This window comes from Peromyscus californicus, unplaced genomic scaffold (genome assembly GCF_007827085.1).
Source record: "Peromyscus californicus insignis strain IS unplaced genomic scaffold, ASM782708v3 Scaffold_24__1_contigs__length_46423439, whole genome shotgun sequence".
Classification (NCBI taxonomy): domain Eukaryota; kingdom Metazoa; phylum Chordata; class Mammalia; order Rodentia; family Cricetidae; genus Peromyscus; species Peromyscus californicus.
Genome location: NW_026294535.1, coordinates 8823911 through 8851841, shown reverse-complemented (window position 1 = coordinate 8851841; position 27931 = coordinate 8823911). Strand labels below are relative to the sequence as shown.

At 39.3% G+C, this 27931-nt stretch overlaps 1 protein-coding gene and 1 non-coding gene across 15 annotated transcripts in view; one reads left to right on the top strand and one right to left on the bottom strand.

The window, feature by feature from the left end:
* Anks1b (ankyrin repeat and sterile alpha motif domain containing 1B) overlaps nucleotides 1-27931 on the bottom strand; it is a 1024799-nt gene that overhangs the window by 666581 nt on the left and 330287 nt on the right. The window lies entirely within an intron of this gene.
* Nucleotides 13065-13171, top strand: LOC128120119 (U6 spliceosomal RNA). Its single transcript, XR_008221769.1, has one exon. It is a non-coding gene; the product is annotated as a U6 spliceosomal RNA (small nuclear RNA).

Below are 27931 nucleotides of genomic sequence, written 5' to 3'. Positions count from 1 at the left end.
TCCTTTGTCCATTTGAAAGAGTTAATTGTTTCCGACTATGGAGTTGAGTGCCCGGTATATTGATACAGACCCTGGACATGATGTTCGGTTGACAAATACTTTACCCTACTCCATCCGTTGCCATTCCACTGTGCTCTTCCCGTTGCTGTGTGAAAGCCACTTAGCCAATGTAATTCACTTGTCTACTTTGTTTTGGTTAATTATTTGGTACTTAGATAAAAAGATATTTTCCCAGACCAAATATGGTAGAAATTGTAGTTGTTTTCTTCTAGTAGATTTACAGTTTCAGGTTTTGTGTTTTAAGTCCATTTCAAGTTCACTTTTGCAGTCAGTGTGAGATGAAAATCTAAAATTAATTCTTCTGTGAGGCATCAGGTTATCCACAACAGTTTACTGAAGAGACTGCCCTATTTTCTGTTTTGAGTATCTCTGTGTCTACAATTATTTTAACCTTCAAGGATTTTGCAACAGTAAATCACTGTGTAGCCCAGGCTGACCTCAAAATTTTCAGTCTCCTGCCTCAGCCTCCCAAGTGCTGAGATAATGGGTATAAATCACATATATTAATATAAATTTTATAACCTGTTATTTACTTCCAACAATGTATTATGAACTATTTTCAATGGTAAATACACTTTGTCCTTGATTTATGATGTTTGACATGAGTTTATGACTCTATGATATACAAGAGCAACATGTATGCATAGGAACTATACTCTAAATTTAGAGTTTCATCTGATCTTAGGCTAGTGATAAGTAGTCGAACACTCCCTTCTGGTGTTCCTCAGTGACAGCAGATCACAGGTCTCAATGAACCACATGGTCAAGGGAGTAAATTAGTGTTATACTACAATATATTTTACTGCTAAGCTGGGATGCCTATAAGATTAGGTAAAGTAAATGCACTTTTGGCTTAGAATATTTTTAACTTTCGATGGGTTTACCAAGATACAACCTATGTTGAATGCATCTGTATATGTTCAGATGATAAATTTAACATTACCTTCCAGTATACATAACTTAGCCAGTTCTATCATATTGAAATGTAATGTTTTGCTCTTTAAAAAAACTCTTATTTATACAATTTGTTTATATGCTCCACTTTTTTGAAATAGAATTCCCACAACAAACGGTATCTACCATATGCATGCGTAAAGTCAAATCTGTTTCTGAATTTTCTAATTTGCTCCATATGTCAGTCTGTTCTAGAACTAGCATCATACAGTTTTGATCACCGGAACCTTAAATTTGATTTCACTACCTGGTAGGGTAAGTCTCTCTTTACCTTTATCTGTGTCAGACCATTCACTGTCATCCTCATGTTTATTTTAATGCATAAACATTTCCTAAGTTCTTAAGTAGTTCCCTATGCCTTCTCCACTACCAATAAATGACACTTCCATACAGCAGGTCACCTAGAGGAACTAGCCTTTGTTTCTTAGGCTTCCTCGGTATGATTCCCAGTCAGTCAAGTGCTAAACCTATCTCTCATTGAGCGCTACCTCACACACATTCCTTTCTCTCCACTCCACTTTGTGCAGATAACCGGTATATCTCATTTGAACTGCTGGAGCAGCTTCCAAACTAGCCCCTTGCCTCCAAGGCTGCTTTTTTTTTCATAGTTATTTTACTCCCAAATACTCATAAGAGGGAGTTAAGGGTAGACATGTTCTGATTAGTTTTCTTGCTTTTGATTATACCTCTAGGAGAGAATAGCAAATGCTATGATGGCTTTAGTACATGCTGGTACTAAGCAAGATCTCATAAAACATCTCAGAATTTGTCTTACTGGGTGATTTCATTGAAAAAATTGTGGTCCCCATAGTAATCACATTCATATAACAAGAGCTAGACAAATAAACCAAGGTATGGTCTAATAAGTTGAAGCATAATCCTGTTATTACGATAAATAGTCTTAACATTTAAAGTGTTTGTCTAGCATTTAGCAAAGTTCCATGTGGACAGCGGGACAGTGAAGACATGCTGAAGAAAATGAATGCACAAGAGAATTCTTCACTTTGTGTTGTAGCCTACTTCTTCCACTTACACAAGAGCCAAGGCCATCTTCTTTAAAAGGTATACAAACACTTAACAAAGTTTTGTTTAATTAAGTCTGAGACAGAGCTATTCAAGAACAATCATACATCCAGATCACTGTAGGGAGAACAGCACTGTATATTTGTGAGATCTGTTGTGTTCTGTAAAAAGAACCATATTTTATTTACCCAAATGATTCTCCTTTAGTGCTCACAACAATTGATTTAATCTTCATTCAGAAAGTAGTTTTAGGAGTGTGAGAAGATTTATCTAATAAGATCTGTACAGAGAAAGGGCTGGGCTCCAACCTAGAATTCATATATTTGTATTGTGATAAAAGTACCATCAGAAGATCGTTACTACCAAATACAAAGAAAAGAGGAACCATACATTTGTGAGTAGAATCTGACCCTGATGATTTTCAAGTTTTTGAAAGCCCTCTTCCTACAGTGAGAAATCTTGGCCTTCATATACAAGTTAACTGTCAATATATCATTGAGATCTAATCCCAGTAATGAGTCACAGAGATGGAAAAGGAGTGAGGTGAGTGATCTTGCAGACTCCACTGTACCTCTTCTAACTAAATTGGGTTCTCAGTTAGGTGAGCAATTGCTTTTTTCATATTTGGCTTCTGTCTTAATCTTAGGTTCTGGATCGTAGACTTATTTCTGTGCTCACATTCCTGTAGTAGTAGCATAACCTAGGACTGTGTTCTTGGCCCTCATCAGCAGCTCTCTTCCAAGGAATGGAGTTTCAGCCCCTGGATTCTAAAGAGATTCCTGAGCCCTGCACTGTCTCACTGAACTGAGGAAATGCACAGTTTTTTTTTTAAGATTTATTTATTTTTGTAGTTATTATGTATACAGTGTTCTGCCTGCATGTGTCCCTGCAGGCCAGAAGAGGGAGCCAGATCTCATTACAGATGGTTGTGAGCCACCATGTGGGTACTGGGAATTGAACTCAGGACCTCTGGAAGAACAGCCAGTCTGGAAGAACAGCCAGTGTTCTTAACCTCTGAGCCATCTCTCCAGCCCCGAAATGCACAGTTTTGATGCTTTGTTTTACTTAGCCTGCTTCATCCTACCTTCCCTAGTCAATTGTGAAATGTATGGACCAAACAGTGATTCTGTGATTCTTTTAGATGACCAGCAATGTGTATGGAGCACTGATTAAATTAATAGGAAGTTATGTACTCCCTCACCCCAAGAAAAATAAACACTAGCAACAAAACCTCTATAGACTATGCTTTTATATGTTGTTTATATTGTGTTTCTGTAGAAGCTAAAAAGTTCTGAATAAGTCAAAGATTACAAGTAATTAAATATAAGATCTTTTAGTAAAGAAATCGTTAATAGTAATAAATAAAGAAACTTTTTCATGGTATTACCAAGAAAAAATGAGAGTTAAGGCTGTTGGCATTAGTCAGAATATAGTAAATTAGCTAAAGGTGTCAATATGACATTGGCTTGATTTAATACAAGCGTGATATTCATACTAGAGAGAGTACCTGGCCCCCTCCCTTCTGTGATAATTAGGAATGATTTGCCTTAGTAGTTTCATAAAGGAAAAGTTAACTGGATTATGCTGACTACAATAAAGAAGTTCAAGTTTTACTCATCATAGCGGCTGGGAGACACTTGGCCTTCTGACTTATGAGAATCCATCACAATCATGAAGAACTCAGGTATGGGCACAGTTGTTTCACAAAAATTCCAACGATGAGCTTTATGATCAATATTGGGTAGCACTGAGGCCTTCCAGAACAGCTTTGACAGGGCATCACCATGAACTTTCCCCTTACTCCTAGTCACATGAGGAACCCAAGACGTTTTAGGAACAATGGATGGAGACTCTACCTGGGACATGTGGCTTGGTGCTGAGATCCACATAAGAGAAGGGAAAAAAGCCAAATAGAATGTTTTCTTTGGGCACGGATGAGTCAAACAACCATCTGGCATTTAGTAAATGTCACATGTAGAAAATGTGAAGGAAAAAGTTACAGGGAGATATGTGCCTCGAACATCTGAAAGCCAGAAGGGAGATTCCAATGGCTCTGCCTCTAAGGCTGCATGGGGCACAGACAGGGGATGTCAACAGGGAGAGAGGAGGCTTTGTCTTCAGGCCAGATTTCTAACAATTCAGTTTGTTAGGCTGAACTTGGCTGCTTCCTGTTCTCTATTCCTAGAGTGGTCATACCTAGCCTGATCATCCCCAGGGAAGAGAGAATGACTCAAGTTGAATTAGATGAACTTTAAGAAGGTAGGCAAATGAAAAAGCATTGTGTTAATATTGTGAGACTTATATTCTTTCACTGCTCTCTGGATTCTTTGGCTGACAAAAGAGATAATAACCCTAAAACTTAGGAGTGTGGGTTTGTGACTGTTTGGAAGTTTGAGATGATTCAGAATCCCAAATGACTCAAAATAAATAAAAGCTTTTTGGAAGGAGCCTGATTTACTCTGACGTACCCACAATATCAAGAAAAAAAATCCTCAAAAGATTTACAATGACATTCAAGAAAGGAACATCGCAATACAAATATAGAACAATAATAAAATAATTTTAAAAGAAGAGCCATTGGGTATTGGGTGTGAGAAAAGTTTGATGCCCACAGGACAGCCCTAGAAAAAGGAGCACTGGTTTTACTGTGGTTTGGAGAATACTGCTCCCCCTCCCCACCCCAAGAACCACATTCCAGTCCCTACGCCACTGGATATATCATGCTGTATGAACAATGGGGCTTTGCAGACACATGTATAAGTTAAGGGTCTGTAGACAAGTAACCAATATTGGATTAGCCTGGCAGAACAATAAAATTGGAAATGTCCTTTTCCAAAACAGTGTTTTCCAGACCCAACAGGCTGGTTGAATCCACGAACTCACAGTAGCTGTGGCTGCATATATAAGACCTGTATGACATCAAGCCAGTCAAAATCCCAACAAAGTCCAAACTCAAGATGAGCATAAATTGGCAGTTGAAAGCTTCTAGGGGAAGGAAAGTTAATCAGGAATGTGGACGCAGGTAGGTTGGCCACAGATGGCCTTATAACCATACATATACCAGCAGCACTGATTGGATTTGTGGAGGAGACAGAGACAGAGAGACACACAGAGAGAAAGGAGGCTGAAGAGATGACTAAGCAGTTCAGAGCATTTGCTGCTCTTCCAAAAGAGTTCAGGTTCTAGCACTCACTTCTCGCAGATCACAACCCTCTATAACTTCAGTTCCAGGAGACCCAACGCCCTCTTTTGGACTCCACAGGTACTGCATCACATAGTGCAAAGGTTCAAGTGCACACACACACACACACACACACACACACACACACACACACATTTAGTAAAAATATATACATATATAATATAATAACATAGATATTATATTAAAGACTACATGAAGTTGGAAGTAAGATGTGGTGGTAGAAATCTGGGAAAAGTTGTAGAGGAGACACTGGGGGTGGTTTTGATTATAAAAAAACCTACATTGTATATATGTAGGAAATTCTCAAAATCAATCTATATAAATCTTTTAAAAAAGAAAGCTCCTTTTAAATAAAGAGGAAGGAAGATGAATCAGTGTTACAATAATGCAGCGTGCTAGCCTTGGATCTAGAGATCAGCTACAAGGGGATTGGGGAGATGGTTCATTTGATAACGTGCCTTTTTCACAAGCATGAGGACCTAAGTGCAGATGGCCAGCACTTACCTAAAAGCTGTGGTAGCACCCCCTGTAACACCGGAAAGCTAACACTGGAGATTGGAGACAGGCAGATCCCCGGAGCTTATTGGTAGCCAGTCTCCACAAGTTGATTAGATTTTAGGCTTAGTGAGAGGCCCTGTCTCAAAAGACTAAGGTGGAGAGCAACAGAGGAAGACACCAACATCAACCTCTGGACTCCAGACCCTTCTCACCCATGCACTCACAGACATTACATGCACCATGTGACCCACACCCATGCACATGCATCATACACATAAAGAATTTTTAAGGGCTGGAGAGATGGCTCAGAGGTTAAAAGCACTGACTGCTCTTCCAGAGGTCCTGGGTTCAATTCCCAGCAACCACATGGTGGCTCACAACCATCTGTAATGAGATCTGGTGCCCTCTTCTGGACTGCTGTCATACATGCTGTATACATAATAAATAAATCTTAAAAAAAAAAAAGAATTTTTAAAAATCAGCTAGAAACCCAGGAGCACAGGCAGTGCACAGATGTTGAAAAGGATGAAAGACCAGACTCTCCACTAGAGCCCCTGTAGTGAGAGCAGCGTGTTTTACTTATTTCAGCCAAGTGAGATTCATTTTGTATCCCCCAAACCATGAAACGACAAAATTGCTTTTAACCTACTAAATTTGGGGAGTTTGGTACAACAACAATATAAAATTCATAACGCATCAGCTGAAGACATAAAACAAATTATACAATGGAAAAAATGTGTTGCTATCAATATTCAAAGCCAGTGATTTTTATCTGTCCCAAAGTTAATGTGGCAGTATTTCATCAGTGTGCCTCGCACTTAAGTGGAGTCTTGACACAGAATCCTAAAGTAAATAAGTGTTTGCCAATAACCAGGTATCAGTTGGAGAGAGAAAACAATGGAGGGGACAGAGACCAGCCTTTCATCATATATTTAAATAAATATAAATGGTCTGATACAATAACTGAAAGGCAATAGAATACAAAAGATATTTGAAAAGAAATAGTTTCAATGTTTGCAGGGATTTATTATATTTAAAAGATGACAATTCAAGTCAGAAGAGAAATAATGAATTATTTAGTACTTGCTAGTTTGAAACAGGCTAGCCATTAGAAATAAGTAAGAGGAGACCTCAGCTGCTCCCTGAGACACAGACTCTACCAGCTCCAATTGGACCAAGAGGTGAGGGACTGTTCTCCTAGCGGGTCACCCCAGCCTCTAGGTCTTAGGCCCAGGGGCCCAACTCATGTCCCCATACCGCCATCCAATGGCGTCCCAGTTACAGGCTGGCAGGCGAGATCCTGCAGGTGGACCTGACTGCCACTCCCCTCCACCAGATCCCATAAACTACAAGCCCCACTCCATCCCTCAAACCCACACAGCTCTCAGACCTCAGCTGCTTCCAAACACACAGACTCCACCAGCGATCACTGGACCAAGAGGTGAGCAACTGTTCTCCCAGCCAGTCACCCCAGCCTCTAGGCCCTAGGCCCAGGGACACAACCCATGCCCGTCTACCCCCACTCACTGCAGTCCCAGTTGCAGGCCAGCAGGTAAGACTCCCATGGGCAGGCCTTCCCACCATCACCCTCCATTGAACCCGGCAATCTACAAGTCCTACTCTGTCCTCCAAACCCACCTATCCCCCTGAGATCAAAGCAGCTCCCCAAGACACAAACACTGCCAGTGCTGATAGGACCAAGAGTGGCTCTCTGAGACACAGACACCATTTGCACTGTTTGGAGAAAGAGATGGGTAGACACCAGTGCAAAAACACATTCAATAACGTAAAGAGCAATATGGCACCACCAGAGCCTAGCAGTTCTAATACAGCAAGACCTGAACATCCCCATAGAGAGGAAGCAGAAGAAAATGACCTTAAAAATGACTTTATGAAAATGATAGAGGCCTTTAAAGAGGAAATAAACAATGCCCTTAAAGAAATCAAGGAAAAGACAAACAAAAACTTGAAAGAAATCAATAAATTCTTTAAGCAAAGTCAAGAAAAATCAATTAAACAAGTGAAAAAAAAACAGTTCAAGACTTGAAAATTGAAATAGAGGCAATAAAGAAGACACAAACCAAGGGAATTCTGGAAATAGAAAATCTGAGTAAATGAACAGGAACTCAGATGCAAGCATAACCCACAGAATGTAAGAGATGGAAGAGAGAATCTCTGGTATTGAAAATATGATAGAGGAACTACATTTGTTAGTCAAAGAAAACATTAAAGCCAACAAAGTCTTAACACAAAACGTCCAGGAAATCTAGGACACCATGAAAAGACTAAACCTAAGAATAATAGGGATAGAAGAAGGCAAAGAATACCAGCTCAAAGGCACAGAAAATATATTCAACAAAATCATAGAAGAAAACTTTCCCAACCTAAAGAAAGAAATGCCAATGAAGACACAAGAAGCTTACAGAACTCCAAATAGACAGGATCCCAAAAAAGTCCCCTCACCCATCAGAATAACACTTGACTTCTCAATGGAGGCTCTGAAAGCCAGAAGGTCCTGGACAGACATTATGCAGACACTAAGAGACCACGGATGCCAGCCCAGACTATTATACCAGGCAAAACTCTCAATCGCCATAGACAGAGTAAACAGGATATTCCATGATAAAACTGGATTTAAACAAGACCTATCCACAAATCAAGCCTACAGAAAGCATTAGAAGAAAAACTCCAACCCAAGGAAGTTAGACGTACCCATGAAAACACAGGCAATAGATAATCCCACACCAACAAATCCCAAAGAAGGGAAACACACACACATTACCACACACAAAAAAAAATAACAGGAATTAACAATCACTGGTCATTAATATCCATTAATATCAATGGACTCAATTCACCTATAAAAAGACACAGGCTAACAGAATGGATATGAAAACAGGATCCATCCTTCTGCTGCATACAAGAAACACACTTCAACTTCAAAGAGAGACACTACCTCAGAGTAAGGGGTTGGGAAAAACTTTCCGATCACATAGACTTAAGAAGCACGCTGATGTAGCTATCTTAATATCTAACAAAATAGACTTCAAACTAAAATTAATCAAAAGAGATGGAGAAGGACATTTCATATTCACCACAGGAAAAATACATCAAGATGAATTCTCAATTCTGAGCATCTATGCCCCAAATACAAGGGTGCCTAGATTTGTTAAAAAAAAAAAAAAAAAAAAAAAAACATTACTAAAGCTTAAATCACACATCAAACTCCACATATTAATAGTGGGAGACTTCAACACCCCACTCTCACTAATGAACAGATCTGCCAGACAGAAACTTAACAGAGAAACAGAGGAACTAACAGATGTTATGACTCAAATGGACTTAACAGATATCTGCTGAACATTTTAAACAAACACAAAAGAATATACCTTCCTCTCAGCAGCTCATGGAACCTTCTCTAAAACTGAACACATACTCAGTCACAAAGCAAATCTCAACAGATATAAAAAAAAATAGAATAACTCTCTGTATCTTATCGGATCACCATGGCTTAAAGTTAGAATTCAACAAAAACACAAATTACGGAAAGCCTACAAACTCAGGGAAACTGAACAACGCTCAACTGAATCACCACTGGGTCAAAGAAGAAATAAGAAAGAAATTAAAGACTTCCAAAAATTCAATGAAAATGAATGTACAATATACCCAAACTTATGGGACACTATGAAAGCAGTACTAAGAAGAAAGTTCATGGCTCTAAATGCCTACATAAAGAATGTGGAGAAATCTCACACTTGTGACCTAACAGCACACCTGAAAGCTCTAGAACAAAAAGAAGCAAACTCACCCAGGAGGAATAGACAACAGGAAATAATCAAATTGAGGGCTGAAATTGATTAAATAGAAACAAAGGGAACAGTACAAAGAGTCAATGAAACAAAGAGTTTGTTCTTTGAGGAAAATCAACAAGATAGAGAAACACTTATCTAAACCAACCAAAAGGCAGAGAGAGAATATCCAAATTAACAAAATCAGAAATGAAAAGAGGTACATAACAACAGACACTGAGGAAATCCAGAGAATCATTAGGTCATACTTCAGAAACCTGTACTCCACAAAATTGGAAAATCTAAAAGAACTGGATGATTTTCTGGATAGGTATCACATGCCAAAATTAAATCAAGACTAGATAAACAATTTTAATAGACCTATAACCCCTATGACAATAGAAGTAGTCACTAAAAGTCTCTAAACCAAAAAAAAAAAAAAATTGCAGGGCCAGATGGTTTCATTGCAGAATTTTACCAGAATTTCAAAGAAGAGCTAATACCAATACTTCTCAAATTGTTCCACACAATAGAAACAGAGGGAACATTGCCAAACTCTTTCTGTGGGGCTATACTTACCCTGATACCCAAACCACACAAAGATGCAACAGAGAAAGAGAATGACAGACCAATCTCCCTCATGAACATTGATGCAAAAATACTTAGTATTATACTGGCTAACCGAATCTAAGAACACATCAAAAAAATCATCCACTGTGATCAAGTAGGCTTCATCCCAGAGATGCAGGGATGGTTTAACATAAAAAAATCTGTCAATGTAATGCATCATATAAACAAATTGAAATGGAAAAAAAACCTACATGATCCTCTATTGAAATGTTGAAAAATCCTCCTTCAATAAAATCCAATACTTCTTCAAGACAAAGATCTTAGAGAGATCAAGAATACAAGGAACATACCTAAACATATTAAAGGCAATTTACAGCAAGCCAACAGCCAACATCACGTTAAATGAAGAAAAACTCAAAATGATTCCACTAAAATCAGGAACAAGATGAGGGTGTCCACTCTCTCCATATCTATTCCATACAGTACTCAAAGTTCTAGTTGGAGCAATAAGACAACAAAAGTAGATCAAGGGGATACAAATTGGAAAGGAAGAAGGCAAACTTTCACGATTTGCAGATATGATAGCATACATAAGTGACCCAGGTTGCTATTTCTAGGGCATAATCATTCACATGCATTACATAGCTGTCATGCTCACTATCACTGTGTTTTATTGAATAACGAGAGGGAGGGTTGTAAAAGAGCAAAGCCTGCCTCTTCTCGTCAAGGATGTAAAAAACTATAATCATGCTGAGTGTGAGAGAGAATACCTTTAACTCTCAGCACTTTGGAGGCAGAGGCAGGTGAATCACAGTGACTTCAGGGCCAGCCTGGTCTACATAGCAAGGAGATACATAGTGGTAGCAAGTTCCAGGTAGCCTGAGCTACTCTATTTCAGAAAAAAAAAAAAAGAAGAGAAAGAAAAGAAAGAGAGAGTGAGAGAGAGAGAGGAAAAGCCTTTTAAAAGGCTATAATTAGATCTCATCCATATCAACCATTTGATTATAAATATCAGGATACATGCAGGGAGCTTGATCCATTGCAAATCTCTCTTCAAAATGGAAGATTTCGATCTAAGCATTTGAAACCAAAGTAGAAATCTCCCCAACAGTTAGCCGAGAAAATCAGGGTGGGCTCTACCTGGGATTGTTATTTTAAGTATTACATGGATTTAAGATCATCAACTCAAAATGCATGGATGAGAGATGGAGGCCCCAGTACCTCAGAACAGGACCTTATTTGGAAAGTGGACCTTTGCAGGTACATAATAAGTTTGTTAAATAAATAATTTCCAGACAATAAAATGTCAGTGGTTTAGACAGGCAGTTGTGGTAGTCATAGAAAACTAATATAGAGGCCAAAATAGAAGAGAAAACATATAACCTATAGTCATATTTACAAAAAAATGTAAAAGAACAAGTAAGATACTTGACTGGCCATTTTTAGTGTCTGAAATTTTATCTGTGGGAAGAAATCAGCAACTAGGGATTAGCAGGAAAGGGTATTATCTCTGCTCATCACAAAATTCTCACAAGTCAAAAACTATAAAAATTCTAAACCCACATATTGTGTGGGCCACAATTTCTACCGGAAAGAAAAATTCTTTTCTCGTATTAGACCTAAAATTAAAAATTCATTTTTAAGTATGTGCACTGAATCATAGTTTATGTTAAAGGTCTAAAACTTATTTTTGTCTGGATTGAAAAGATTAATAAATATTGTTCATAGGAAAAGGCAATATACTATAATACAAGGATCTACAGACTTTAAGCTACTTAAAATCCAAATGGGTCTCTTATAAACAATGTAGAGTTGAGACATCATCACTAAATCCTTAGGAAATAAAAAACTCCAATGGTGAACTCAGAGGTCTATGCTGTACAAATACCCAGGCCATTTTGATACAATTATTGGTGAAATATGCTTGACGAACAAAGCACCAGTTAAAGACTGGGAAGCCAGAAGTGAGCACCCAAGCTCTTCCCTTCGCAGCAAAGCTCACTCGGCAAAGTCCTAGTTCTCTCATTTGAGAAGTCAGGAAGCAACAGTATCTACTTCAGACTCTGTGACAACCGAAAATGCAATAATAAACTAACTAACTTTGAACTAAGTGAGACATACTATATAAAACACTTAGTGTGGCACCTAAGTGGTCCATAGACGTAGTCATTATTAAGACTCGATCATTTTAAAACACAATGGCTGAAGAAGTACTAAGGCAGGTGTGATGTCACGGGACCCTAGTCAGTACTCAGGAAGCTAAACCAGGACGATCTTGACTTGAAGGCTAGCCTGGGCTACTTAGTGAACTCCTGTCTCAAACACAAACAAAAACTAGTATCATTCGTGCCAAAATAAAACACGTATACACAATGTATCTCTTTAATAAATGATTATACACCTTTGAGGGTTAACAATGGGAAACAGATAATATTCTCTTTTGTTTAACCTTTAAAAAGCCATATGAGTATGTTCTTTTCAAGCAAAAAAAAAGCTATGAATTTAAATGCCACCAGAAGAAGGTGATGAAGCAGTCCCCTAAATATGTAAGTTTGATTTTTGTTTCCGGTATGGTTGTGAAGACATCTGCACACCCAGGTGAAACTGTAAATAGCGAAATCAAAAGAATAAGCTCCTGAATGAAGCAAATAAATGCAACTGAAAAGATGCCAAACACTAAGCAAAGCCAAATGGAGATCATCTCAGTAGGGATGATCTACTTATGGAGAACAAGGGATTGGGATGTAGTTCGCTAACAGGATATCAAAGAGGACAGTGCATTCTCTGAAACAACATTGGAGCTAAAAGATCAGAAGACATGCCCTATAAAGTATTAACTAGAGTAAGAAGAGAGCGAGACCAGATGAGTTCTTTGCAATGACCTCAGTCCAATATCCCATCCTTTTATTTTGGTTGGGGGAGGAGAAGCACTAAATCATTAGAAAATTGAATTTAAAAACTAAATATTCGTGCTTGCTTCGGTAGCACATATACTAAAATTGGAACCATACAGAGAAGATTAGCATGGCCCCTGTGCAAGGATGACATGCAAATTCGTGAAGCGTTCCACATTTTTTTAAAAAAAAAAATTCCTTAAACTATAAAAAAAAGAATAAACCCTATTACAATGCCAAAAAAACCCTAAATATTCAAACATAAATAAATAGTCTTTACAATTAGGTATAAAAATCCAGGAGATGCCAGTCAGTTTAAAAAACAATCAATACACAATATGAACTTTCAAAAGACAAAGAACACCATCGAGTTCAAGCTAACAATGCTAGACTGGTGTAAAGCTGTGGAGACGAATCTTTAGTGTTACTATGGATGACCAAAGGAAAAGAGGCCAGGTCCCACGTGATGGGGTGACTAAGCTGGGGCCATTATTCTTGAGAATGTGTCATTTGAAGGACCAGAGAAAAGACAGGCTATAAAACACATTATACACGTTGTTTCCTCTTTTTTCCAACCTGTTTCCTGTTCCTGTGAAGAAGCAGCCAGCACCTTGCATAATATTTCCACTTTGTCATTCCTGCTAAGCACATCATGACTTCAAATAATTAATTTAGGAATTTAGAGAGCACAGTAAGTGACTGCCTTATTTTCTTTCCAAATTATGGCTAAAAGCCCCGAGCTTAACAAATCTTTTCCTACAGAGAACCAGAGGGTCAGCACTGTAAGTTCTGCGGAGCCAGGTGGTCCATCACCATTGGTCGGTGCTGCTGTCAAAGCGGGCAGCTGTGGCCATAACACAACAGCTGGGTGAGATTGGACCAGTGGGAGGGGCGGATTTGCTCAGGAAGCTGTGTGCCAACCTGTGGGTAACACAAGGAGGTTAGGTGACTAGGACAAAATGTCAGTGAGGCTGGGGATACAGCAGACACTGGCTTAAACACAGAGAGCATGGGAACCCTACTATTTGGTAGACTGGCACCAAGTCTCCCAACCGGGGTCTCTGTTGCTACGTTTACTTCACATACATTCTGCATCATAAAGTAGGTGACAAGGCTCGGCTCCCGCCCCAAATGTACAAACCAGTTACGTCCCCTGAGGAAGGTAGGAACAGAGTAGAGTCCAGCTGCAGTGACCAGGTTACTACAAGAAAACAGGGGGACAAATCCTACTCACTTGCCCTGATAGGTAGCTGTAGCAAAAACTATCAAAAGGCAACAATACATTTCCTTTTTATTATTCACAGAGAAACTAATGGAAATTTGAAAATAATAAACATGGATATAACATGTAAAAACTATTATTTATTTAACCTACAGATAATGTTTGGTTCTTCATGAATAATATAACTATTTAAAGTATTATATTGCAGATAAAATGAAAATACACATTGCTATCTCTAGTCCCAAAATTTGTGAGAATTATCTAGAAAAAAAATGGCTGAGTGAAAAAATGGTCACAAGTTAGGGGAAAGTTCAGAAAAGGTCAGAACTTCTGATCCCACATAGGAATTAAATGTGGCAGATCAATGATAATTCTCTCTCTCTCTCTCTCTCTCTTACACACACACACACACACACACACACACACACACACACACACACACACACACATATATTTACTGCTTTCTCTCCTCAAGGGATGAAAGAAAATAAAGGAAAGAAATAACTGGAAATAGACTAATGAATCTACATGCTGATAGAACACACTGTGTTCTAAGTACCCAGGACCCCTTTATTTGGTCTATTAACAAACATCTAAGGCTCTCAACCAGTCATCCTATGCAGTGTAATTCAACTCTATTTCTATAAACTCTTAGAATTCTTATATCTGCATTCCAAGAGAATCACACTTTATAAAGGACATGAACGTGCAAACATTTTGTAACATCATCAAACTTTTAGGAAACACTTTTCCAATTTTTTTCATTCTTTGTAGTTAATGTGATTTGGGGGCAACTTGAAGATGTTCAGTTTTCTATACAGTAAAAAAAAGTTGGCTTTAATAGCCAATAACAACACTGAGTCATTATGATCATGTGTCTGCAAGCAGCTTAAGAAGCTATTCGCTAAATTGAGGAATCTTTAAGATGTCAAAATAAGAGTTTCCTGTATCTTATCTATCTTAGTTACTTTTCTATTGCTGTGATAAAATGCCATGATCAAGACAACTTATAAAAGGAAGTGTTTAATTTGGACTTATAGTTTTCAAGGGCTAGAGGCCACAATGGTGGATCAAAGGAACAGGTGTGAGCTCACATCTTAATCCACAACCACAAAGCAAAAAGAGAGAAGCTGTAGATGGCACTGAATCTTCTGAAATCTTAAAGTCTACTTCCAGTGACACACTGCCTCCAACAAGGCCACACCTCCTAATTCTTCCCAACCAGTTCCACCGACTAAGGGCTAAGCATTCAAAAATGCAAGCCTATGGAAGCCGTTCTCATTCAAACCATTCTCTGGCCACCTTAGACTCATGACCAAATCATAACGCAAAACGCATTTAGTCCAACTTCCAAAGCCTTGAAAGTTTTTGGACTCAACACAATTTAAAAATACAAAGTCTCTTCAGAGACTCAAGGCACTCTCTTAATTTTAACCCCCTATAAAATTCTTTAAAAAAGTATATGCTTCCAAAATGCAATGTTACAAAATATACATTACCATTCCAAAACAGAGTAATTGTGACATTGTGAGGAAATATGGGGCCAAAGCTAGACAGAAACCCAGCAGGGCAAATTCAAAATCCTGTAGCTCCATGTCCAATGTCAAAGAGCATAAATGATTCCACCCTTCTGGCTTTTCTGCTTGCAACATACTTCTCTCTCTTGGGTGGGTTCCACCCTTACTGTTCTGTAGCCCTCCTGGACAGATGTCTCATGACTCTGGCATCTCCAGTGTATTGAGATCTCCAAAACAATCTAGGCTTCATTTTCAGAGCTTCACACAATAGTCTCTCAGGGCCTCCATTCAGGGACTCCCCTGCCACAAGCCTAGCCTCAGTGGCTTACCTTGGTGGTAGAGGAAGATTCCACTTCTTTACCACTGTGTCCTTTACGATTCTAAACTAGAACTATGTAGAAAGCACCTTCAGGTTCAGGGATGGAGCCTAGCCCCACTGAATCACATTTGCAGAAGTTTCCCTTTTGTGTTGCTTTTTAAGAGCAGAAAATTCCCCCAGACTTTTCCTTTTTTGTAAATTGGAAGCTTTGCTGGGTAGGGGCTTTCCCTGAGAACATCCCTCCCTTTACTCCTTTTCAGAATAGGCCTTCTCATCTCTTTCCACACAAGTCTACGTCCTAACATTAAATTTCCTGATGCCCTTTGCACGTCAAGCCCTCTATTTCATATTTCTTTTGTCCTGCTTGCTCTTTTTCTTCATAGATCTGCATAAGACTGCTTATTAATAGTTACACAACAGAGTCAATATTAGGTTGTTTTGGAATCTCCACCAAGGAAATCAATCCAAAGCTTTCGAATTAGCAAATTATTAGGCAGAAAACAGCAATATTCTTTGCCAAAAATATCACAAGAATAGTCTCTAGTGCTAATGTTGCTCCCCATGGAAATCTCTTGATCTTGCCATAGCCAACATTGCTCTCAGCACTATTATCTTCCAAGGTCCTGCTAGGATGACCCATTAACCCTCACTTAGAGCATTTAACTGCTTCCCAGTCAAAAGTTTCCAAGTCTTCCACATTCCTACAAAACAATAGCATGATCAGACCAGTCACAACACCACCCCAACCCTAGTACCAATTTCTGCCTTAGTTACATTTCTCTTGCTGTGATAAAACACAACTACAAAAGCAACTTATAAAAGAGTTTAATTAGGTTTACAGTTTTGGTGGATTAGAATCTGTGATGGTAGAGTAAGGAACAGTTGACATCTCACATGCTGATCCACAACCATGAGGCAGAGAGAGAGAGACTAAAAGTGGCATGAGTCTTTTGAAACTTGGAAGTCCACCCCCAGTAATAGACATCCTTCAACAAGGCCACACTGTCTAATCCTTCCCAAACAGTTTCACCAAACTGGGAACCAAATATTCCAACATATGACCCTATGGGGGGCCATTCCCATTCAAGACACCACATCATCTGTCTTCCTGCCCCCCATGCTTACTCTAGTAACTCAAGCTTCTTCCACATTCCTTTATTCAAAACCAGATTGTATAGCCAGCTTAGGACATCAACTACTTTACTTCACTTTGCAGTTAATCCTATGACAACATTCTCTTTCATTTGCCTGTTAGATCAGCTTACTACTGAATTTGAGCAGACCTTAACTCATAACTTAACCATAACTCAAATTCTCCATCTATTTAAAGGCCAGCAAGGGGAGACTTCAACACTGAAAAGAAAGTATACGATACAACAGCTCAAATCTACACTAAAAAATAAAGGGCATGCAGAACCAGGGTTATGTGTTGCCCCACCCCCAACATCCGCCCCGTCTGTGATCTGCTGGAGCAGGTGACAGGACTGGTCCTGCAGACGCAAGGCTGCAGGATTTCCACAACACAGGGCAATAGCAGGATAACCAAGAGGAGTTCCAGTGAGGGCCAAACATTGATAGTATAGCAGGAACCAGAGGCCTCAAACCAGACCAATGACTCTTTGGAATGAACACTTGCATGGATAAAAGGGTTTACTTCATGACTCACTGTGTTGCACGATAGCTTCCATGATGAGATTGATTTTCTCTTTTCTCTTTTTTTCTCTTAAATTTTTTTTTATTTTATTTGGGGAGAGGGGTTGGCAAGGGCAGAGGGTGGATACAAAGGGACAGAATACAAAGGGATACAAAGGGAAATGAATGAGATGGAGACAGATGTGTGATGTAAAAGACACAAAGAATAATTTTTTTAAAAAAGGAAATGTTCAAACATCAAATTTTGATAGTTACTGTCAAACTGTCCTTCACAAGGAAACAAGAGATTGTTAATTTAGAAGAGGTATTGTAAATATCTGACAGATTTTCCTTTAACTTGGAGGCGGAAAGTTAAGATTTCACACAGGAAACCATCCAACAGAATTGCTACAACATCATGTGCTTGTCAAATTGCTTTCTAAATAACCAGGCCCACAGAATAGGGCTGTTCTCAGCTTTGTTTAGAGAACATTCTTCTGCAGTGGCCACTGGAACTTAGGATACTCATAACCAACCAAAAGACAGAGAGTCAATGACTGTCGAACGCCCATTCACAAGTGATACTTACATATCACTTTCTCCAAGGTTCAGGGAACACTGCAGAAGAAAAGAATGTAAAGCGGAAGGAGGGGGGAGGGAAAGATGTGGAAGGCTGACTTCTATGCTTCCTCTGCCTGCTGAACTCTTGAATCCACAGGAGCCATGACTACCTGCACGCTTGTGCCCATAAGTCAGGTCCCATCAAAACCCTGTCATGGAGGACTAATACATAGATAAGGGTTGGTGGAAGAGGCAGACATACTTTCTTGATGCTGTAATCACTGATAAGGTGTCCATAGTCCTATAAACCAACTCAGTCAAGATCTTAGAAACAATCCTAACGAAAATCAGTGAGTTGCACAAGGGATAATGCATGTATGTGCTTACATGCCAGCACACTCTCTCTCTCTCTCTCTCTCTCTCTCTCTCTCTCTCTCTCTCTCTCACACACACACACACACACACACACACACACACACACACACACACACAAACACACACACACATACACACATATCATGGTAAATGTGAAAGACAGTATAAATGTATTTTATTTATAACTCTTTTTTTTTTTTTTTTGGTTTTTTTCGAGACAGGGTTTCTCTGTGTAGCTTTGTGCCTTTCCTGGTACTCACTTGGTAGCCCAGGCTGGCCTCGAACTCACAGAGATCCGCCTGGCTCTGCCTCCCGAGTGCTGGGATTAAAGGCGTGCGCCACCACCGCCCGGCCTATTTATAACTCTTTTATCTCCCCAAAATTTCAAAGCATTTTCATAAAGGAATCATGAATCTGTCTTGATATGCTTATAATATATAAATATGTGATTCATACAAAAGCAGTAACACAACTAAGAGAGGATGAAATCAAGCTAGATTAGAGCAAAGTTTTCTAATTGTGCTGAAATTATGTGGATAATGACTCAAACTATGTTATTTCAAGTGAAAACATTCATTGTAATGCTCAGACACCCACTTAAGAAAATAGCTAAAATAAATTAATTTTATGGTTTGAAAAAAATTAAAAGAAACACTAAGTTATAAATGGTTAGGTAGAAAATATTTTTGCACAGAGAAAACAGTAATAGAAGAACAGAGGAACAAAAGGAAGGCACAGGGAACAAGTAATTACATTGGGGGGACATAACATCTACCTACCAGATGTTGCATTAAGTGTGAGTGAATTCAGCAGTCCAAATAAAAAGTGGAGATTGGCAGAATAAATGGAATCAGACGTTTAAGAAGGTGACCTAGGAGGTTCATGGTCACTGTGGCTAAAGTCTGAATGGTATGGTTTTATTATCTGGCATAGGCTCCATGGCTACAGGACAACACCATGAACAGGTGGAAGAGTCACATAAAGAAAAAGCCAAGCACATGGATCCAATGATCTACAACAATCCAACCTCATGATAACCAATCAAGTCCTGTGAGAGCTACATCAGTTTCCTCCAAAAATTATGTCCCCGTGACACAATTGCCGTCTAATGGCTCTACCTATTAAAGATCCACCACTTCTTAATACTGTTACAGTGGGGACAAAGTTCCAGCGTGTGAACCTTTGGGGGACAAATCCCATCCAAACCACAGCAGTAGAGTTTTTTCTCAAAACATGCCCATGGCAGTTACAACCGGATTGCCCTGCTCCTGTGGAGAAAAGAACGTAAGAAGCATAAATGAGTTTTAAAGTGCAGAGCTCAGGTCGGCTGGGGTATTGCACTGATTAGTTTTTATTGTCAACTTGACACAAATTAGAGTCACCTAGAAAGTCACCAACAACCAGCGAGCCTGCATGGGACCCCTCTAGGCCCTTTACATACATGTGACAGTTGTGTAACTTGATCTACTTATGGGACTCCTAACAACAGGAGCAGGAGCTGACCCTAATGCTTTGGTTGGCTCTTGGGAACCTAGTCCTCATCCTGCTTGCCTTGCCCAGCCTTAATACAAGGGGAGGAGCTTAGTCCTACTGCAACTTGACATAACATGCTTTGTTGACACCCATGGGAGGCATGCCCCTTTCTGAACAGAAATAGAGGAAGGGTGGATTGGAGAAGGGGTGGGGCAGAGGGAAAGTGGGGGAAGGGGTGGGAGGAGAGTAGGGAGGGGCAACTGCAGTTGGGATGTAAAATAAGTAAGTAAGTTAAATAAAGAAAAGGGAAGAAATCAAGAATAAATAAATAAATAAATAAAATATTTAGTATCGTAATCAAACGGTCCCCATTCAAATACATTTTTAGGATGTTTGTGTATAAATTTTCTACATGAAAGAATAATACAGAACAAATAATCATTGAATTATAGGTGTGTAGAAAGTACTATCTTTAAAGTTTTAAAAATGTGGTATTTTATGCTTATTATTTATTCCAAGTATTTGGTTGGAGGCGGATGGCTTTAAATGTCATATGACATATTGTAGTTTGAAGCTAATCTTTTAATAAAGTCAAAAGTGTGACATTGCTAATTTTCAGGAATGATGTCAATGGAAAAGGTGTATGCACACTCTACAGAACTGTAAGTGACGATCTATACATTCTTTATAAGCTTGGGGTCCTATGCTTTAGAAAAAGAGAGATCTGTTTAAATATATTTTATCTTTTAAAGACCCCAAACAACATCTTGCTAGCTCTTGAGGAGCACATGAATAAAAAGAGACAGAACTCAGTATTTCACTCATTGCCTACTAAAGGAAACTCCACTTACTAAAACAACTGTCCTGAAACAAAACCACTGGAGTGCACTGTAAGATATGATACTCTACTAGTAAACACTCTTTTATAAACCTAACAATGCCTGGTCAGTGGTCATACTTGGGTCTGTCCTTTGCATCTGATTGACATGGACATAGTCAACAAATGACCCCAGGAAATTAAAGGACGATAGCATCATTTTAGAATACAGAAACGTAATTGTTCAGACACAAACAAACAAACTCAACTTGAAAGTATCAAGCTGATTGGACTCCCGGAGCTCCACCTGGGGCCTGGCGGTGGATCTCTGCATCTGATTCCATCAGTCATTGGATGAGAGTTCTACCACAACAGTTAGGGTGTTTGGCCATCTGATCACCAGAGTAGGTCAGTTTGGGCTTTCTCTCGACCATTGCCAGTAGTCTATTGTGGAGGTATTGTATGAGCGAGAGATGTTAAGACCATGATTGGAAAAAGCACAGGGATGAATTGCCAAACTAGTAGAAACACATGAACTATGAACCAATAGCTGAAGAGCCCCCAACTGGATCAGACCCTCTGGATAAGTGAGACAGTTGATTAGCTTGAACTGTTTGGGAGGCATCCAGGCAGTGGAACCGAGACCTGTCCTTGGTGCATGAGCTGGCTGTTTGGAACCTGGGGCCTATGCTGAGACACTTTGCTCAGCCTTGGTGAAGGGAGGAGGGGACTGGACCTGCCTGGACTGAATCTACAAGGTTGAGCTGAATCCCCAGGGGAGTCCTTGCCCTGGAGGAGATGGGAATGGGAGGAAGGTGGGAGGGGGGGAGAGGGAGGAGGACAGGGGAATCTGTGGCTGATATGTAAAATTAAATTAAATTATAAAATTAAAAAATAATAAGAATTTTAAAAAAAGAAAACATCAAACCTAGTATAACTAGGCTATTATGGAAACATAAGGCATTATATAAGCCTGATGTCGGCAAAAAGTGTTTCTCCCTCTAGCCATGAAAGTGAAGGCTAGAACCTAAAAATTAGAACTCCATTCATACCAGAAAATACCTCAATATCAAACTGTATAGTTGATTTAAAGTAATAACTTTAGAACTACCATACAGCATGGCTGTGTGGAAGAATATCCCATCTTTAAAATACACTTGGACTCTGCATTATCTGTGGAACAGTGTCCCAAGTCTCCTTCACAAATGCAACAGGATCACACCATGCATATTTTGTGTTTCTGAAGGTTGAGTTCAGCCAGAAGAATAAAACACCAACTACTTTGTTTTCGTCTATAACAAACATTTACCAATAGCTTGCAGATTTTCCTTCTAAGTTGTGTGGATAAAGAGACATTCATTTTTCAACATTTGCTTGGGAAAATGGACCATGTACATGATTGCTTTCTCTCCTGCAACTTTAAAAAAAAGGTTTATACATTAAAAATTCAGCCATGGGAGGCCTGCCCCTTTCTGAGCAAATACAAAGGAGGGGTGGATTGAAGGGGGGTGGAGGGGAGGGAGACTGAGAAGGGAGTTGGGAGGAGAGGAGGAAGGGGAGGCTGAGGTCAGAATGTCAAATAAATAAATGATTTTTTTTTAAATCAGCTAAAAGACTGTATAAAACAACTTCTTAGGTAAAGAGACACACTAAATGTAGTTCTACTGAAGTCTGTACTTTACTGAAGCCTGAAGACTACGTTTTAAAATTAGAGGAAGAAGAGTATTACAAAGTAAAAGAACACAGGAGTGCCATATGAGACAGGAAACGTCACACTTCAAGTGGGATACTGGACTTAGTAAGAGAGAAGAAAATATATTACCAAATTTCCTACCTAAGCTAGCATGGTGTCCCGTGATTTGTGAAAGATAAACCACAAATAGCAATAATGCCATCATACCCTGTAAAGAAAACACATTACCAATTAGGATAAACTGATCACTAAACTGTGGATCATGAGCAGCTGTAGAGGCCTTGGTCTCAAGAAAACTGAAAAATTGTGATAATTGGATTAATCAAAGGTTTTATACAAATGCGTGCTTTTATTAAAACAAGCGCATATGTGAAGTATCAAGAAATGGCTAAAGATGACTCTAGGAGATGATATGGCAATCAGGTCAAAATGCTCATGTCTGGGAATTAATTCACCTTCTTCTAACATTCCAAAGTACAGTTTCTATCCTGGGGTTTCTGCAGCAGCACCATGTGGACCATGGAAATGTCGGCAACAGTAAAAGGTTTCTGGATGCACCATGAAATAAACCGAAACTCAACGATGCCATGAAGCCGAGGCGTGGCTGGCAGCGCTCACCCGTGTTGTATTACGAGACTTCATTGTGGCCTCAGTTCTGAACACACAGGTGTACTTCACAGGATGCATCTCTCCACACAGCAGCAGCCAAAGCTGCCAGGAACACATCAACCCAGATTTGAGACGGATGTCTGTTTGAATTGCAGTGTGTTTGCTGTACACACAAAGCTCTCTGCTCTTACCAAAACAAAGCAGCTTGATTTACAGAAAACAAAGATCTCAGTATTTTCTCTCAGTTGTTCCCGGCTCGTAAGGATCAAATGTGCGCATCTTTGGATGGCATCGTGTCAGGATGTTTGGTTTGAAAAATTGTCACTACAGTTGCTGACAAATATTGTGAACAATCTTTAAATAAAATTTTTTTACTTGTAATTTTGACAATTTATTCAAGAAATAAAGGAAGGAAGGAGGGAGGGAAGGAAGAAAGAAAGAAAGAAAAACCTTAAATATATTTCTTCCATTTTGTACATCTTTTTGCCAAGCAGCACTGGCTACCATAAAATTAAAAAAAAAATCAGTAAATTCTGAAAAATGTTGAAGATGCTCTATGTCCTGCAGTAACAGATATTCTACCAAGATTTAATTCTTCATGCAAAAATAAATATATCCATTTGTTGTCCTTGGTGAACAAATTTGCTTTCAATTTTAATAAACAGTGAAATTATAAGTATTCCATAGAATTATTTTAAATACATTACTTTATTATTTCTTATCAGTGTTTGATCAGGATACCCAGTATGCATCTACATATTTGGTGTTAAATAAAAATTTCTCAAGTAAAAAGGAATCCTACATGAAAAAGTTTAAGAATCCCTAGTCTAAAGGGTTATGACAGCCTGGTGGTAGAGAAAAGGACAGATAACATCTGCCACGAGGGCTAATAAGAGATGTCTGAGATTAAAGGGCTACTCTGGTAACACAAGGACTTGCCTGTGGCGATAACAAAACCAAGACTGATAAAATGACTGAAAAGAGGAAACCTGAATTTTACCCTAAATCACCACTTGATATTGGAATTTAAAGGAGCTGTGACTATTGTTCTCTCACACCAATCAGAACCACCTTGAAATTCTACACCACGTTATAAAACTGAAAAGGAGGAGGAGGAAGAGGAGGAAGAAGAAGAGGAGGAAGAGGAAGCAGCAGATGGAGCTCAGTGGGAGAGCCTCAGCCTACTATGCAGAAGGTCTTCATTGTGATCCCCAGCCTGGAGACAAGCCTCCCCCTCCCTCCCCAAAAGAGAGCTCTGTGTTCAGCCTCATACCATCTACTGTGCGGTGATACCTGAGTCAATATAAATAATAGATGAATGTGTTTGTTGGCATGGACACGTGTTCAATTTCCCCACCTGAACTGGTGGGTATTGGTGACAGTCAACATGGCAGGTTTTGTGTTTTCCATCTGCCATTGGTTCTGGGATCCATTTTTCCGGAGCACGTTCTGATGCTTGGTGGTCTCCAATCCAAATTCCAGTCACTGGATTCCAGTGTGTGGCAGGTCACTGAGCCTTTGCCGCCTGTTAGCTGCCTCACTTATGAAATGAGGGTGACAGGACCAATCATGTGGGGTTGTGTGGGGAATGAAGTAAATGATTGCTGCAGGAGATCTACCACCACCCCAAGAGCGAAGTTGAGATTCCTTTGAAAACAGCCTCTTTCAAGGCAAAGCTCATTGGCATCAGCTGCGCTACATCCTGGAGTGTGCTGCCTACAACACCCTCACATTTAATCACTCATAAAGAGAAGGAAAGTGACCAGAGCAATTGTTACCAGACCTAGCTAGACCTGAGGAAAGCCAGAAAAGGTGTGAAGAAAAAGCAGAGATGGGACTCCTATACCCCTCACACAAATATTTTACTTCGCTAGCTCTAAGGTAAGTTGGAACTTAAGCATCTGAATTTTGGAGATGCTCCACATCTGTCTAATTAGATACACCGTGCTCCCACGCTAATAACCTTCACACTGCCATGAAGTCTTCTGTAGTTTTCAAAAACACTATTTTAAAAACACTCAGTGTTTTTCCTACTAGGGCTTTAAAATGCTTGTTATTTTAAGTATTCTGAAAACGTTTATAAATTATTTGGTTATTATTGTATCTCTTCTTTGAGCCTTGCTAAATTATCTGTCTGGTTGCCTGGGTCCATTCACTGGAGGTAAATGGAACTCATGGGAAGTGAGAAGGAAAGGGATCATAATTGACAGAGCAATGGATGTAACTCTAAGATTCCTACTAATTGTATTAAACATTCTTTCCCTTTTCTTCACTGGAGAAAAAAATAAGTGGAGTGTATTGGTTTAAATATTAAGGCAACTCCACGTAGTTAAAAGGGAGGTTTATTTTGTGGGGTAAACTACAAGTGAAGGGATAGGTAACAGGGTCTGGGAAAGGTGAAGCGCAGTCCGGCGGTGTTCTCTGGAGAACTCTGCTCAGTCTACCTCCAGCGTCCAGGATCCAGGAACCAAGAGAGCCAGCCCATCTGGATCTCGGGTCTTCAGGGGTCCTCCTCCGCCTTGTAGGCGTGACAGTTACCGAAGCCTCAATGGGGTGGTACTTCGGGTCAAAGCTGGAACGGCTACCCACTACAGGGTGGGCCCTTGGGTGAGCAGTACTTTTAAGTCTAAAGAGAAAAGTGGGTGTCTTCAATTTCTTTCACCGTTTCTAAACCACATTGTTTGCTTGATTCTTGGAGGCAGGCGATCACGTAGCCCTTGACCTTTCTATCTATGTTGCTGAGACTACTTGGATACCCAGATCCTGTTGGCCCCCCTTCAGAGTGCTGGGCTCACAAGCATGGGCCACCACACACAGTACAGTTCTGTTCCTTTTTTCATAGGAGAATGAGGCACACTAGCCTAGCCCTAATTTTAAAAAAGGAACTGGACTTTGAAGAGTTCATTTAACTCCTAAATTATACTTATCAACGCATTTAAGTTCTGCTGGAGTTTAGCAAACCCATTCAGCATTCAATCAACATTGATCAATAATTTTTCCACAAAATAAGAAAGAAAGAGAATGTCCCTGTCCTCTGTCTCTTAGACTTGTGCCTAAAGAGTATAAATGATCTAAAACAAAAAAAAATGAAATATAGAAACATTCCCTCGAGTTACTCAGAGTAACCAGCCTCAAGCCTGTTCACCAAATTCTTGGTGGGTACCTTGTGAGGTGAGGTGGTTTCTTTTTGCTAATTTTCTTAGATTATTGCACAAGTGTGTGTGTCGGGGGGATGAAACTGGACTGTTGAAGTGTTTGCTACTACAGGTCAGAACTTAACTCAAGGCAAGTCCTGTTTCCCTCGGTGAGAGTTTAATTAGATTCTTTCCCTCCAAGGACAGAATATGGCAGAGGAAGAGGAAGTTCTTCCCTTTCACTTGACATAGACAATGTATCACCCGAGGACCAAAAAGCACCCTTTCCTTATGTGTATGTATATGTGTGTGTGTACATGTATACATACATATGTATATATATGTGTGTATATATATATATATATACACACACACACATGGATATTTTTGTATACATATATACATGGATGTGTATACATATATACCTAGATATATGTGTATACATATATACATACAGATATATGTATCTATATATAGATATATGGGTATGCTTGATTCTTCTTTGTAATTGTATATACTATGACATTTTGCCTATATTCAATAACATGACTTTTCTTCCTTTTTATTCTCTTAAATATTTTAATCTCAAAATGTTACATCCATTAATTTTACTAAAGATGGAATCTTCTTCCCCTTTAGCTATCAGCCTGAACTGAACTCAGAGGGATACTGAAAACCACATGAACTCTGTAGTCAGAATGGGGTAGGGGTGGGGCAGAATTGCCCACTCTTGGCAGGTAAAATGTGCAAAGTCAAACTGAATGTAAGGAATAAATAGATGATTAATGGAATAAAGCTGTAGGCAGCTGGCACATACTGCCACTCAACACATGAATTCATAATCACTTATTTACTCCACAGGCCTGATAAAGAAGACTTTCAAAGAAAAAGAAACAATGGAAATAAAGTGCAAGCCAATTAATCGCTAGCATTCTTGAATATCTAATTTCATAAGACAGTGCTAGCTACAGGAAGGCAAGCTCTTCAAGAATTCAGCATTCTAAAACATTTCAAAGCTCTATTGAAACCCTACCCAATTGCCTTTGATCTAGTAATTTCAGAAACACAAACACATACTCAAATATGCCACAGGCTCTTGGGGAGTCAGTTCACATATGTGCTGTTCTCAACAGAGGAGCCAACACTTCTTCCCTACTAGGCTACACAGCAAAGAAAGTGTCATCTCTGATAAGCAATAGATATTTATACCAGGATTTGGGAACTTGGTCAAACCAAGAGGAGGGACTTTGAAAACTGAAAGTGAAGTGCCTCTACTTTATGAATATAAAGAAATACAAAAGGCAAAGACTAAAGTCAGCGCTACTCTACCAAGAGGGGAAGTGTTTACCACACACTTGGTAGGAGGTGATCTGTTTCCAGCAAGGAGAAAGATGGTGAATAAAGTCAGAGACGCAGGTGGATCTTATCTCAAGGGTGAATGTGGTGTGGCAGATGGGATCGACTCAAACAAGGAAACTTGATTATTTCAAAGAAATGTCAGATCAGAGATTTACTAGTTGGGGATCAGCGGTAATATTCTGGGCAATGAAACCGTGGACAGGTAAAGAAAGGGAAATCGCTGTAACCATA